Below are 15,431 nucleotides of genomic sequence, written 5' to 3' on the forward strand. Positions count from 1 at the left end.
AGTATATTTGAAGTTATGTTATTTAGCCCATAAATTATTAGAAGCTCACCCATGCTTTATTTTTAGCTACATCTGTTTTGGTCATTCATTTCATCGTAATTTATTTAGTTAGTCATTTACTGACTGGCTTCATTTCTTAAAATAAGTGTGATTATGCTTAATTTTCAACATTTTAAATATTTTTTTATTTTAGATTTTTCTTTTTAATTTATTGGTCAGTTTTTGAGTTTCTGTAGTTGATGATTTGTTGTACTTAATCTTATTTATTTGCTTGATCTTATTTACGGGGGCCCAAAAGTGACAAAATGTTGCAGGCTAAAAGGTTATCGCACAAGTTTAAAAAATATGTATTTGAATTCCAAAAGCTAATAAGTAACACTGGTAGTTAAACGAGAAAATCAGAGTGTAAACAAAAATAAAAGACTTTGTACTTTTCTTTATTCTCCAAACAAATGGTTTCAAATTTGTTGGGTTTTCTGTTCACAAATTATCTCCAATAAGGTAAATAAAAACTTACCTTTTGCTTTTATTTGACTTTTGTTTTCTATTCATCTTTTTTTGTGTGGATTTGTGTGTGCACAATATCTCTAAAACAAATTGACAGGACTGCTAGCTCGCTTGTCCAACACACATGGACTGTATATAAAAGACTGTTCTGAGGCCTTGAGTTTGGAATATAGCCAATTAGTGAGGAAATGATCTGACTGTGAACTTAAAGACACTGTAAGGTAGCAACCTGTCAATCTGAAGGTAGCCGCGCCCTTAAAGATTACCTGCTTTATTACCTATTTTCCTCTAAATGGGTCCATAATCTATAAAATGAGCCTGGTGTTGGATTAAAAGAGAGTTGAAACTGGAGGTTAAGATCATAATCTAATTAATAAAATGCTTATTGAGGTAGCAAATCACATTAGAGGTACGGTCTGTTCACATAGACTTCTATACAATCACGCTTAATTTTTCAACAAGAGGAGTCGCCCCCTGCTGGTTGTTAGAAAGAATGCATGTTTAAGTAACTTCTGCACTAGTTTCCTTTACAAGACCAGGAGGCCAGATGCTTCTTTCATGTAGAATAAATCTAAAATTGTGTGCTTTTTTAGCTCTGTATTTTTATTGTCCTTTTTAGAATTCTGAAAACATTTACTTAAGATTTATATGCTGACTCACTGTGTCCTCACAGTGGCTCAGTCTAAGCAAATATTATCTGTCGACATGAGAAGAGGTCATCAAGCTTTATTATCTCCAGTGATTTCCCGAACAAACTGGACACAGTGTCCTCTTGTTGTTCACTGCTGGGAGCCGGGATACACTTAATTCCCACTTTGGAGGCAGAGATGGGAACAATATCACATCTCATCCCTCGGGGGCCTGACAGAGGAACAGATCACCTCCCTGAGTCTGATTATTTAATATTAGAGCGCTTTACTCAGAGGCTGCGAGGAGGTCAGAGATTTACGGTCAGTGTTCAATAAGAGGCATGTCACACACACAGGAAAAAGACGAAGGCAGAGGCGCAGCAGGCCAGGATTTACAGACATTTGTTTTGCCGCAGAGGGAGAGAAGAGACAGATTGATGCAGATTCAGACGGGACAGATGGGTAAATTGTGATGGAGAAACGGCGGCAGAGAAGAAGAAGAAGAAAAAAAGATGAGATGAGGGTGATTAGACGAGGATGGAGAACGAGGGAATGAGTCCAGAGTTCAGGTCAGGCCTTCAGCACCGGAGAGAGAAATGAGACGAGAGATCCCAAGAAAAATAGAAATCGTTGGCCACACACATTTTCCGTCTTTCTTTTCCCTTCTCAGACTTAAAAGCTGAGATAGGAGATCACCGTCTATAACTGTAAGCAGATGTGGTTATCATTCACAATTTAAATCACCAGTAAAAATTACATGATATCAATGCGCTGACAATATAGTCATAATTATTCTTCATCTACTTTAAAATATCACGTTGTTTTCCAACCATAATGGCCGCATGCTGCAACTTTGCTGTTTCTGTCACTCTGAGGCAGACATCACACTGACATCCAACGGTTTGGGGAACAGGACAAGCCAGAAATTAGCAGAAAGAAAAAAAAACACATATCCATCATTTTTGCTAGTAATTCCACTGACTGTAAGCAGCACTCAGTGGATGAGAAAGGAAAGACAAACATTACGAATGAAATCCTTTCTTCATATGAAAAGACTTCTCTGATGTTACTGACATTCCTAATAGAGAAATAGACAGCAGATTGCACTGTCTGGAATTTCTTTTTGATAAAATAGGGGTATTGTAAGTACAGCTACGACTGCATGTGTTCCACAGCGAGAGCTCATTTTCATAAGTTATAGATGTAAAGATGTCTGGAGCCGAGCAGACATGAACCTTTACTTCTTGGAGACAGATAAAAACAGGATAAAGAAGGATATACTGAAATACCAAGCCATTATTTGGCAAATCACTGTCATTCCTCACTGATATGATAAAGGATTTTATTTAATCTAAGCCTTCACTGTGTTGGGGTGAGACAGAGTATCTAACATTAAGAAGTTAATCTATGAAGTCTGGTTTCAGTAGTCAACCTGTAGTCTGACATACTGTTCATATTATTCTTCTGGACCCTGACTAAAGTCTTTGTACTGTTTGTACTTTTAACCACTTGATTTCTGGGTGAAAGAGCTACTAAATCTGAAATTTTGACAAACTGTAGTCAAGCTGCACCTACTGATAGATTAGTTGTCAACTAATTATTTCGATGACAGTAAACTGAACATCTTTGGGCTGTGGAATAAAGAAAGATCGAGATTATTAAAGAATTTTCTGACATTTTGTAGCTTCACTTAACTGATAGCTTATCTGACATTGAAAATAATTATTCGTCATAGCCCTGGTCCGTTGTATGTACAAGCAATTCTCACAACACTAATGTGATGACTGTAGGAATGTGTCAGCTGGAGTTTATAGTGCCACCATCAGATACATTTTTCATTTTGCAATATTTTATACTTTATTTTATTCATCAAAACCAGCAAAAATCAAGGTGACATGCTTAAAAAAATCTCAAAAAATGAACATGGGAAAGATTTTTAATTAACAGAGCTCCACCCCCTGACATGGAAATCACCCCATCAGAGCATTTCCAGTTCATGTACTAAAACAACACCTGAAGTCTGCTTTCAGACACTCTTGTGCACTAAACAAGCAAATATAGACTGTCATCTTCTTTTCCTTGACTATTAAACAGCTGCATCATCACACAGTTGAAGGAGATGTGCAACAGTAATTCCATTCATTTTTTCTTCTTCTGTTGTGTTGTTGTGTTTATACATAGCTTTATTTTCCTAAATGTTTCACTCTTCAGTTAAGTTGTGCCCAGATTCACAGTTTTTACAGTGAAATCACTGAGAACAACACAGCTGCATTCAGAATGAATCTGTCACCATCATTGCTTCATTTTTATTTTCAGCAAAATATTGTTTCCTGTAGAGAATCACAAGGTTTTTTTCTGGTGTATTTAGTAGATTATCGCAGGGATTTCTCAGTTTTGCTGTCTAAATGCAGCAATATTGACAATAGTGGAATAATTACAAGAATGGAACTTATCCAACCACATCATCCATTCATCCATTATCTATACACTTCTAAATCCTCATTAGGGAATCAGGGGGCTGGAGTCCATCCCAGTTAACTTAGGGTGAAGGGAGGGGACACCCTGGACAGATCACCAGTCTATCACAGGGCTACACATAAAGACAAACAAGCACACTCACATTCACACCTACGGACAATTTAGAATCACCAGTTCGCCTGAGCATGCTTTTGGACTGCAGGAGGAAGCTGGAAAACCCAGAGAAAACCCATAGGGAGAACATGCAAACTCCCAACCACATCAGTAAATAAAAAAATAAAAACAAACATCAAAATAGGCATGAGATGGCTGGTCTAATAACAGAACAGAATTCTAAGTATTAAGTATTTCATTTGGGCTGCACAGTGGAATAGTGGTTAGCACTTTTGCCTTGCAGCAAGAAGATCCTTGGTTCAAATCCCGGCCTGGGCCTGGGATCTTTCTGCATGGAGTTTGCATGTTCTCCCTGTCCATGCGTGAGTTTTCTCCGGGTACTCCGGCTTCCTCCCACAGTCCAAAAATATACTTAGGTTAATTGGTTACTCTAAATTGCCCGTAGGTGTGCATGTGAGTGTGATTGTTTGTCTGTATATGTAGCCCTGAGACAGACTGGCAACCTGTCCAGGGTGTCCCCTGCCTTCGCCCGAGTCAGCTGGGATAGGCTCCAGCACCCCCCACAACCCTAGTGAGGATAAAGCGGTGTATAGAGAATGGATGGATGGAAGAAGTACTTCATTTGAGTCTTTGAAAAGTCTGTTTTGTTATCAATTGTGGTCTGCCACTGCAGAGTACTTATGGGTATGCTTCAGTGTCATCCCTTAAATCTTCAGAGAGTGTCATGATGGAGAGCTTTTTTCTATCTTTATACGTATTTGATGCATCCAAAAGTAAATAATGAAAATTTCGTGGTATTTGGTTATTTGGACAGATAGATTTATTTGAAGCGTCTGGAATTTTACAACACAATGAAGGAACACAATTTGCACAGTTTTGACTTAAGGAAATGATTCTTATTTCTTCTGTCTGCATGTACTCTATGAACTTTAACCTCACTGAACAAAGGCTCTCCCTCCATACAATCACAAATCACAATTCATACCTTTTTAGCATGTTAGCATGGTGACTGTGATCATGCTGATGTTGGCTTTATCTCAACTGCAGCCTCATGACTGCTGAGCAGGGCAGTAGACTGTTGATGTATGCAATTTGCTTTGCAGGACACATGAATTAATATTGTTCTATGCAGCATTGCAAATGTCAGTAACGGTGCAAATTAATGGTGATTACAAGTGTCCAAAATCTGAATTTACTGCTCTCTTTAGAGCAAACTATTGGGTGTTTATTACAGTGGGAAGATGCTGAATGAGTGAACAAGGGGGTCATTTTGAAGACAGCTATAATCAGTGTTGTTGCTGCCATTGTAATGGCCACTTTAACATACGCTTAATGTTAGGAATGAATGAGATTTATTCAAAACTATCTCCTTTAGTATGAGCCTGTAGAAATCCATACTGCTTAGAATCTAAGCCATACATCCTCTAGAACATGCTCCGTATGCCATAAAGTGTCCGTCTGAGAAAGAAGCACTTCACATTCCCAGAGATCAATGGACAAACCATAATCCTCCCACCCCCACAGCCCACTCAGTCCTCCCACCTCGATCTGAGAGGCTGACACTAACACACAGGTAATAGAGCACATCATAACCAGCGCATGAACAGCCGCTGCAAGGCTTGATCAATAGGCAGCTAAAGGAACAGGTAATATGATATTGATGGAGCCACAATTACAAGGATGGTGAGTAGATGTATGTGATTTTTATGTGTCTGTGTGTGTACGTGGCGTCTCCGCAGCCACCCGTGCATGCATGTGTGCCCGACTTAATATATCTTTTTACAACACAAATGTATCTTTGGCCAGTTTCAGTTTGACATGCCTTTGCATTTGCAGCAGGGACTCGCTCAGGTTTAATAGTCAGACACAGTGGAGCAGTCATGAGGCCTAAAGGAAATCAATTACACAGTGACTGGACTGCATTTGCAATTATTCATGAACGAGTGTGCATTTACACATAAATCAGATGTTATTGAAAAATAAACAAGCACATGAAATGAAATGGGCTTTTTCAGATGACAATCCCGCTCCGTTTCATTTTATTGTCATCAAAACAGTGTTTCAGTTAAGGAGTTCAGCTGACAGGACTGAGGCCTCCCGTTGAAATTATTCTTACATATAGTGTAGGTAACCCAAGGCCAGAGTGGAATACCAGAAGCCCAACTCTGGTGGTCTAAAGCCTAACGTCACTGACAGTGAAGGGGAAAACGGCTTAGAGGTCAAAATAAATGTCCCAAAAAAGAGAGCGAGGGAGCAAATCAGACAAGCTCTCATCTCCTAATCCAAATATAACAGACATGTGTGTAGGTTCAATAAAGCAGGCCAGTTTTAAAGACAGACAGAGCTGGCATGGAGGTCAGTATCAAGTGACCAGAGGCAGTAAAAACGATGAAGGGAGACAGTAGCAAAATTGTTTGAAATTAATCTCCGGAATAACCTGAATTCCAGACATACAACGAGGGAATATAAGTCTGCTGCCTTCACTGACTTAATCAGGGGCTGAAACGGTGACATGAGGCTCAGATTTATGGGATGAAATATAACATAACAGGCTGCGCACTTGTCCTGATGGAGCCATTAGGATTCACTCCATGCTGTAGGTCTGAACTAACCTGTCACCTCCTGCACTGGTAGCTGATCTAAGCACAGACATGTCTGTGCATACAGAGACAAGGGTTAGAGACAAGGTCTGCCCACCCAGGAAGTAGACACAGCCGCTTTCACTGCCAGCTGCTGTGCTCTTGTCTTCATCTGTGGCGTGAGTTTCTCAGTCAGGCTTGATTGACTTTTCACTTGTACATAAATAGACAAAAAGGCAATAGAGTCACGAAGATAGTGATCAATCACTTCGTCAGTGAAAGATGAAGATTCAGTGTGGTACTACTGTACATCACCAAATCAAAAAGGCAACTCCAGAAGCACACTACCGTTCAGAAGTTTGGGGTCACTCCAACATTTTTGTGTTTTCCATGAAAACTCACACTTTTATTCATGTGCTAACATAACTGCACAAGGGTTTTCTGATCATCAGTTAGCCTTTCAACACCATTAGCTAACACAATGTAGCATTAGAACACAGGAGTGATGGTTGCTGGAAATGTTCCTCTGTACCCCTATGGAGATATTCCATTAAAAATCAGCTGTTTCCAGCTAAAAAAAAAAAAAAGGTCATTTACCACATTAATGTCTAGACTGCATTTTTTTTATTAATATAATGTTATCATCGTTGAAAAAAAACATGCTTTTCTTTCAAAAATGACAACATTTCTAAGTGACCTCAAATGTGAATGTTAGTGTATATGATGTTGACCAGTGCGATTATTAGTTGTCTGGCAGTTTGTGCGACAACTGAGTGCAAAGAAGCCAAAATATGCTCTCAAAAACTGCAAAACTCTGCGCCAAATGCACCAATCAACATGTGGAAAACTCGCTGCAAATGAGACACTGTGGTTAAATAAAGACCTTCATCTACACAAAATCAAAGAAAGCCAACAGGGTTTCGTCAACCTCACTTTCGAGCAGCCAAGCTGCCATATACAGAATTTATATTCACGTGTCACGGAGTGTTGTTTTAACTCACAAATAAGTAGGGAGAGCACTCAAATGCTCTTCATGCATTTTTCTTTTTATTAGACAAAAAAAAAATTCCACTCACACAGAGATGAGACAGGAACACACACTGAGAGAGGCAGAGGATGAATCGTGTGTGTGTGGGTGAGCGGATTGTGGCGACTGATTTAATAAAAACACAACTCTGAGGAGATTTGCCAGTGCAGCCCTCGTCCTGCTTATTCAAAGACATGGGAATGTTTTTGACCCTTTTGTGTTTTCAAATGGATGGACAAGTGCCATTCATTTAGCCAAAAGAGGGAATTTGTAAGTGGTCACCCCCTAATATGTGAGTTTAGTGGGCCTTGGCCTTGCTCGGCATAATATATATTAAAGGTACCTGTGGGGGTTTTGACCACCATTAGCACAATGGAATAACAGGCAGCTTTCCACTGCAGGAACTCGGGGCAGGTGTGAGGCGGTGCGGAGGTTTGTGGTGTAAGATCTGACAGCCTCGACCACGACGTTGACTCCGAGTGCACCAAAACAAATAGTAAGTTACTGGGAATGTCTCCAGATCTATGAGCACTTCAAACAAATAGAACAACGGAGGCTTGTTGGTGGCACATACGGTGGCTACAGGGGGACAGAAAAATGGCACTTGTCGTCCTCTCTGAGTATAAACAATCGGAATGTTGCACAGCAGCTTTTCAGGGTCACTCAGAAGTACCTACATCAGCCTAGGTGCTTTGTTCTCCCCCGAAAATGGCCACGAAAGAAGTTCTACAGGGCGGCTCTTGTGGTTAGACCATGCATAAAGGTTCCTGCAATGGAAAACTCCCTAATGTTTTCACAAGTGGCTGCATGATTTATTTGCACCCACCAAGAGGAGCGTTTACATCCTGTGGCTGGTTTCATGTTATTTCTCTGATCAATATTTGGCGGCAGTAATGCATCAATAAATGCAGCAACGTGTCAGCTAAGGTAATGAAGACGAAGGAGGTGAGCAGGTAAACCAGAGAGATTTTTTAAATGCTAACTTAGGCTAAGTTCCAATATCCATACTTTCATACTATATAGTCATCCAAAAAAGTGTCCCAATGCAGTATGTCAAATGCAGTATTCCAAAAATATCAGGACATATGGTTGAATATTGCAGTTAGCAACCCAGAATGCTTTTCTGGCCGTTCTGACCCACAGCCCTCTGTGCAACAAGTTTCAGCTGCTGAGAGAAAACAGACAGAAGGCAGCTCATTTCACATTACAGATTGCGACGGTTAAAGTTTAATGTTTTAATGAAGTAGTCTGTCCCGTTGTATGCACACTGCATTAAACAGTGTAACTTTGTAAGGGCAGCTACAGTATTTACTTGAAGTAAAAAGAAAAAGCATGCGATTTGGAACGCAGCCTTGTATTGATTTGCGTCCTGGAAATCTTTCCCTCTACGCCATCATCTTCCAATCCCCTAAATGCACCTTGAAGAGCAACAACAGATGAAGGTTCTGGAGGAGCTTAGAGAGAGGAAACACAGGACTCTGTCTTACCTGTTACATTCTCACCACGTAGAACTAAGACGCAAAGAAGAGATAAAGTGATTTGCTCCATTTTTTGAAAGCAATGGAGGATTTAAAATGTTTCAAGGTTTGGAAAATGTATACAGTCAACATGTTTTAGAGATTATTGTAGCGTTTTATTCCTGCATAGAGGAATTTATGGTGCAAGCAAAGAGGTTTTACCAAAAAACAAAAAGATGAGAAATGAGAATAGTTTAGCTCCTTTAGCTCATTAGAATTTCATTTTCTCAAACCTAACAAACACTTTAGTTTGTCTAATAGTAAGAAAAAACAAGAAAATGCATAGATTTATGTTAAACAAGATATTCAGGACTCATTGCCTTTAATTTGTGTGGAATAGTCATACTTATGTCATTTATTATATGTATTATCATTTTAATTTGATGTACATGATAATTCTATGGGGCATTAACATTTGAAACTAATGAGCATTTCAAAAAAAGCAACAAATTTTAGAAAAATCTTCAATTTTTTCTGCCAAAATCATGCACTGCTCTAAAGGGGGTTATATATATAAATAGTAAATCAAGTGTGTTTTTTAAGACTTCTTGACTTTTTAAAATTAATAACTCACTCAAGAAGTCCATCACCTGTCTTCTGTACAATTTCTCTTCGGTTTTACATTTCTGTTGTCCTGCGTTTCTCTGCTCGCTGTTGAATTCTCACAGACTCGCTGCATTCCCATTAGTTCACTTATTTAGCTGAGCTGGCTCCCATTTTAATCAAGCCTCCGTTCAGCCTCAGTCAAACTGCTGTTGACATTGCATTGGCCCTGGCAGAGCTCCTCTCTGGGCTGCCCACACATTCACTCCCTCCATATCTCTCTGTGTGTTCCCCCTTTATGCTGCAGCACTGAACCCCGTGAGCCTGACTGGTTATTGCTGGGAAAGCCTGGTTCTTCCCAGTCAACTCCCTCATCCCCCCTCCCCTGCTCCCTGGTCTGGACTGGCTGATGCCACACTAATGCGCTGCAGTACATGATGGCCCTGACTAGGATGGGGCCATAATTCGTTCCATTCCTTTTTATTAAACCCGTAGCCACACTGTTATTAGTGCTTGGTGAGGAGAGCTGCTCTGTAACAGCGTGATGTCTTCCATATGTGATGTTACTACCATTCCAAAGAGAGAGAGAGAGGACTGACAGGGAGATGAGGTGGGGCCTTTCCCCCTCTAATGGCAGAGGTTGGTTTGAAGAAAGCCTAAATGACATCCAGTAGGATCTGGGATGAGAGCTGCATGGTTTGCTCTGAGAGATGTCTAATGCATCGGCCATCTCTGCTGTGTAGAGGCCTGCATTTTTTACAACAGCATTAGTACTTCATGTTAGCAGAAGTAACAGTGTCTCTCACACATCTGGCTCTGACAAAGGCTCGTATTGCATCGGTGTAGGTTTCAGGAGATGCACCCCTCTCAAACACTTATGTCGTTGAATATGCAATTTAAAAAAAATAAAAATAAAAACTTTTTCGGGGAAAACTGTTGCTTTTACACACTGCAATGGGTCATCAGCACTCGATTTTGCTTCTTTTACTCAGAAAATATGCATGTGAATATTTCACTCATGCAACCATTGACTCTTTTGTGGCGAAAGAAATTATTATTCCACAGTGCAATAAATGCCTTGAAGTAATACAAATGTCTAGAAAGCCTTTCTCTACCGTAGTCTGTTTCTCTTTGTCTTTACATAAATACAGACATTCCAAACATAAAATGATGCGGAAAAGACACAAATTGGTGCATAAAAACTCACCACAATGCAGAATTTCCTGCTGGAGGACACCCAGACCAACCACTTAATGTGTCCCTCTTCAGTGTAAAAGCACAAACTACATCCATGTCTTTCAGTGCATCGATTTCTTCTAAAAGAGCTTTTTGTCCACAGTTTTTAAGGTACCAGAATCTCCAAAACTTATTAAACACATTATATCTCATTTGTTTCATTTGTGCAAAAAACCAAAAGCGCAGAGGGCTGGTGTAGTTTAGCATAAAGATTGGAGGGAATCTGTTCTGTGTGGTTATTTTCATGACCATTTACAGAGAATCTACAATGTAAATAGTCATGAAAATAAAGAAAAACCATTAAATGTGAAGGTGTGGGCAAACTTTTGACTGTAGTGTGTATGCATTCTCTAATCTAACTCTCTGTAAAGGTTGTTGCTAGAGGTACAGACCCGTACCCGTAGCCTGTGGACTACGGATACGGCACTTGCCATTTGCCAATCAGATACGCGAGATCTGGTCACGTGACTCCCGGTAGACGCTAGCGGTACGGACCCGTAGCATCTGTACTACAGGTACGGACCCTAAACCTGACCCTAACACTAACCCTAACCCTAACCTTTGCTTACCTTTCAACAGTTTGCAGTGGTTAGCAGCTTCTTGACTCGCGAGACTCGCGTACGGGTCCGTATCTGTCTGGCAAATGGAAAGTGCCGTATCCGTAGCCCACAGGCTACGGGTACGGGTCCATATCTGTAGACACTACCCTCTGTAAAAGCAAATTAGTGGATTTTCCAAAATATCAAACTATTCCTCTAATACCTCTCTGTAGTGTTTTTGTTGTTGTTGCTTGTTTTTATTTGTTTCATCTTGATAACATTAGCATAATTTTTTTTTACTAAGTGGTAGAAGACACATACTGAGCAAATAAAGCTCAACAGCAGAGCATTTTCAACTTGTGCCAATCCTCTCAGCTTGCACAGTGGGGCTTTCTGCATCATAAGTGTTCTTCAGAATGTATTTCTGGATCAAAAATGGATGGTTTAGTTACTCCAATGTTACAACTTGCTATTGTGCAGCATTGGGTAGTCTTACAGTGTTCTAACAAAGCTGTAGGTGAGCTGGTGTGCTGAGCTGCAGTGTGTGAAGGAAGGCTAAGAAAGAGGTGAGGATTTTATAGATTTGCACATTCTAGGCAGCATTTTAGACTTCTGTCTAAGTCATTTTAAGGCAGGGAGGGATTATTTTAATTTAAAAACTTTGAAATATGTAACCTTAATACACAATCAGAGGGGGACTTCAATATTTGAATTCCTTTCTGCACACAAGTCCCATGTCTAGCAGCTTTTAAATGCATCACTGGAGACTGAATGTGCAAGAAACATGTATCAGATATGTGCAAACGGCTGTGTTTCTGTTTGATATTTTGATCTCTGGTGGATGTGATACATTAACATGAAAAACAGAAACCTGACGACTCTGCTTGGCAGAGATCCGGGCTGTTCATGCAGAGATCTGAGTCTTCAGAATATCACTGGATCTGATTTTCTGCATATTAAATCCTTTGGTGAGCACCACAAACGCCACACAGTGAATATAAACAATAGATATGAATAGAAGTACTGATCTGATATTCATGTTTTGTTTTAAATGACTCCAATGAGAGTCTCCGTTGAGCATTTCTAACCATGGCACCAGTAAATTAGAGGACAAGATTCCAGCGTGTTCGTTCCACTTTTGGAAAAAAAAAAAAAAATACAAATGATTCATGCCTGAATCTCTTTGGAAAGTCAAAGTCTTAAAATACTGTAAGCCCAATAATAAACTATGATGAGTTTTATATTCCAAACAGTAAGAATTTTACTAGACTAGATGTCACAGTTATTCAGTGAAACTCCCCTGGTATTACAGCCCATTATAAATAACAGAAAAGCAGATTTCTGCATATGTTGACCACATACAGATGATGCTTTACGCAGAACATCAGTTCCACATGCTGTAAAATCACCACCTAATCGAAGCAACACTGAAATCATTTAACAATCAGCTCATAAATGGCATCATTGTCAGATAGCGTGAAACTGTGTCCTGCTTTGTACCATTTTTAGGGGCGATGCTCCAGAATATAATGGTTTCATTGTTCAGGGGAACACATGCGGCAACGAAATGAAAGCTTCTGTTTCATATATCACTCAGCAATAATTGAAGAAATGTGTTTCTGAACTTATTTGAGGGAGAAAAAATACTTCAAAGATATTTTTTTTCTCGAAAAAAAGCCAGTTGGGGTCAAATCTGGAGCGAGATATTTCTGTCAGGGCTTGTCAGAGGGGAACTACCTAAACAGTGAAGGTTGTGAGGACGTTTGTGATAGACTGGGACAGCAGGACGGGCTTTGATGCAGCTGAAATACAGCTCGGGGTCTTTCCACAGTTAAAATGACGAATGGATGAAAATCTCTCAGGGTAACATTAAATTGACAGTGGCAGTATATCAGGAGGGATTTTTGTCCTGGTGGATAAAAAGTTTGAAGCGAGTGATGCCCTTTGCCTCGATACTAAAAGCTCTCTCTCTCTCACACACACACACACGTTTATACATGCGATGTGGATAACACACTCTAGCTACAAATCACACAACTTGCCCTCACTAACTTATGCGCAGAAAGTCAAGCTCAGGATGAGAAAAGCAATGAAGTGCTGCTCAAATGAAAGTATTTCATAGCAGACAGCTTCTATCTTCCAAATTCAGATCAGCAAGTAATGATATATGGGGAACGAGTGTACATGCAGAACGTATTACACATGTGGAAAAAGTTTCAGCCACGCATCGGGCTCTAGAGATGGCAATGCTCGTTTGTTTGTTGGTCAGTCAGCCATGTCCACGTTATTGGATTAAGTGCTATGAAATTTACTGCCTGCATTCAGCCCAATGATCGCCTCATTTGTCTTTAGCGCCACCATTAGGTTGATATTTGTGATGCAGAGTTTAAAGAATGAAGGATTTTAGCATGATTCCTCGTGATATTTGATACAGCCGTGTTCATCTGAGAGGAAACTGTAGCAATTGTAGTGATCTTCGAATGTTTTTTGTAGTGCTATTATCAGATAAAAATTCGAATTTGTCTTTAATTTATGACCAAATGCCTGCACAACTGAAAACATTCCCATCAGTGTCAGCTGTGTGTTTAATGCTCATTGGCAATATTTAGATGGATCTTTGATGGAAAAAGTATTAAATATTATACCTGCTATGCATGAGCTTCATCTTACTGATATTTATCTTTAAAGCTCTATGCTGTGGTTGAGTACAGCACCAGAGAGGGATTATTCTTACTGTAAACTCCAACTTTTTCTCGACTTTTTTTTTTTTTCAAATTTGCATTTGCTTGACATCACATACTAACTGTACTGTTTGGCTAAAAGTACTGCAATGCAAGATTATGAGACTGTCCCCCCATAGATTATAAAACAGTAGTCTCCATATTGGAAAAGTGAAGCCAATGTTGAAGTGACGTGAAACTGTATGCTTTCTTATGTAATATCAGTAGGATGTTACATTCCCACCAAATTTCTGATTTTGCAATTTTTGTTAAAAAACAAAAACCTGCATAATGCACATTAAAACAACTGAAATAAGATAACATTGTAAATTTCCTACCTCTGGACAACCAACTTTATATAAAATATGGATATATCATCCATTTCTGAAAAGTGATCTGTATTGTTTCTGATGTCCAGCAGGGGACGACTTCTCTGGTTGCAAACAGGCGTAAACTAACCGTGACGTCACCCGTTGGTTTCAACGCCGAGAAAATGAAGCCCGGATTTTGCTACTTCCTGGTCACTGTTTTGGATTTTTTGGAGCCAGTGACGTAAAAAGCGTCATCAAACAGAATGGACCGGAGAGCAACTAGGGGCAGGATTGGCTGAGGACTCTCTTATCCCGCCCACATTTTACCGCAGAGGCTTCTGTTGCTGTCTATCAAGTATAGCCACGCCCCCTGGCTCGGCCAACTTTAACAATTTATTTAAAATTCAGTATTGATTTATTTTAAGATCGGCCACCTGATCTCTCATTTTGACCATGAAAACTAACGGGAAAAAAATCCTGAGCTGTAGAACATCAGTCTATCAAATTTTATTTTTTCCAAAAATGAATTGGGGTCTATGGAGAAAAAGCTTTTTGGAGCCAACCCTAGCGGACGGCGTGATATTGCAAGTTTTTAACACTTCCGGGTTGGCTTCAATTCTGGAGCCAGATGCTACGCCCACTATATATACAGTCTATGGTTGCAAAAAGAAGTCACATTGTGTAGAAGTCTATGAGAAAATGGTTGCACTTCTTACTTAATTTGTTACCTCCGTTAACATTTTCCCAAAGAGTTTATTATCTCAGCAGCTAGCTTCAAGACTACTTTGATACAGGATGATTTTGGTCATTTTGTAAATTGTGGTTGTGTCTTGAGTAAAATAGACAATAAAGTAAGGCATACGTTTTGGTGAGGCTACCTTGTCATTGGCAAGTCACTACTGTTTGGGTGAACATAATGATTTGTAAGTCAGATCCAGCCCTCTTTTATCACATTCAGTTTCAAAAAATCCATATGTGTGCATCTGTCTTGAATGGTCATTCTGTAAGAAAATGGCTCTCTGGGTTTTTCACACTAGCAGCCTATAATGACCTATGTTTAAATTTCATTGCAACTTTGCCCTGTAATTGCTGTATTATTTACCAGGATTTAACAGGAGTGAATGATGAAGTGAAGTGACGTACTTATAGAGCCACGAAGTCCAAGGATGAGGTTGGGATGGATGGATGGATGGATCAACAAAACATTGGACAACAAAGAAGGCTGCTTTTC

The sequence above is a fragment of the Acanthochromis polyacanthus genome, chromosome 19, assembly GCF_021347895.1.
Source record: "Acanthochromis polyacanthus isolate Apoly-LR-REF ecotype Palm Island chromosome 19, KAUST_Apoly_ChrSc, whole genome shotgun sequence".
Taxonomy (NCBI): Eukaryota; Metazoa; Chordata; class Actinopteri; family Pomacentridae; genus Acanthochromis; species Acanthochromis polyacanthus.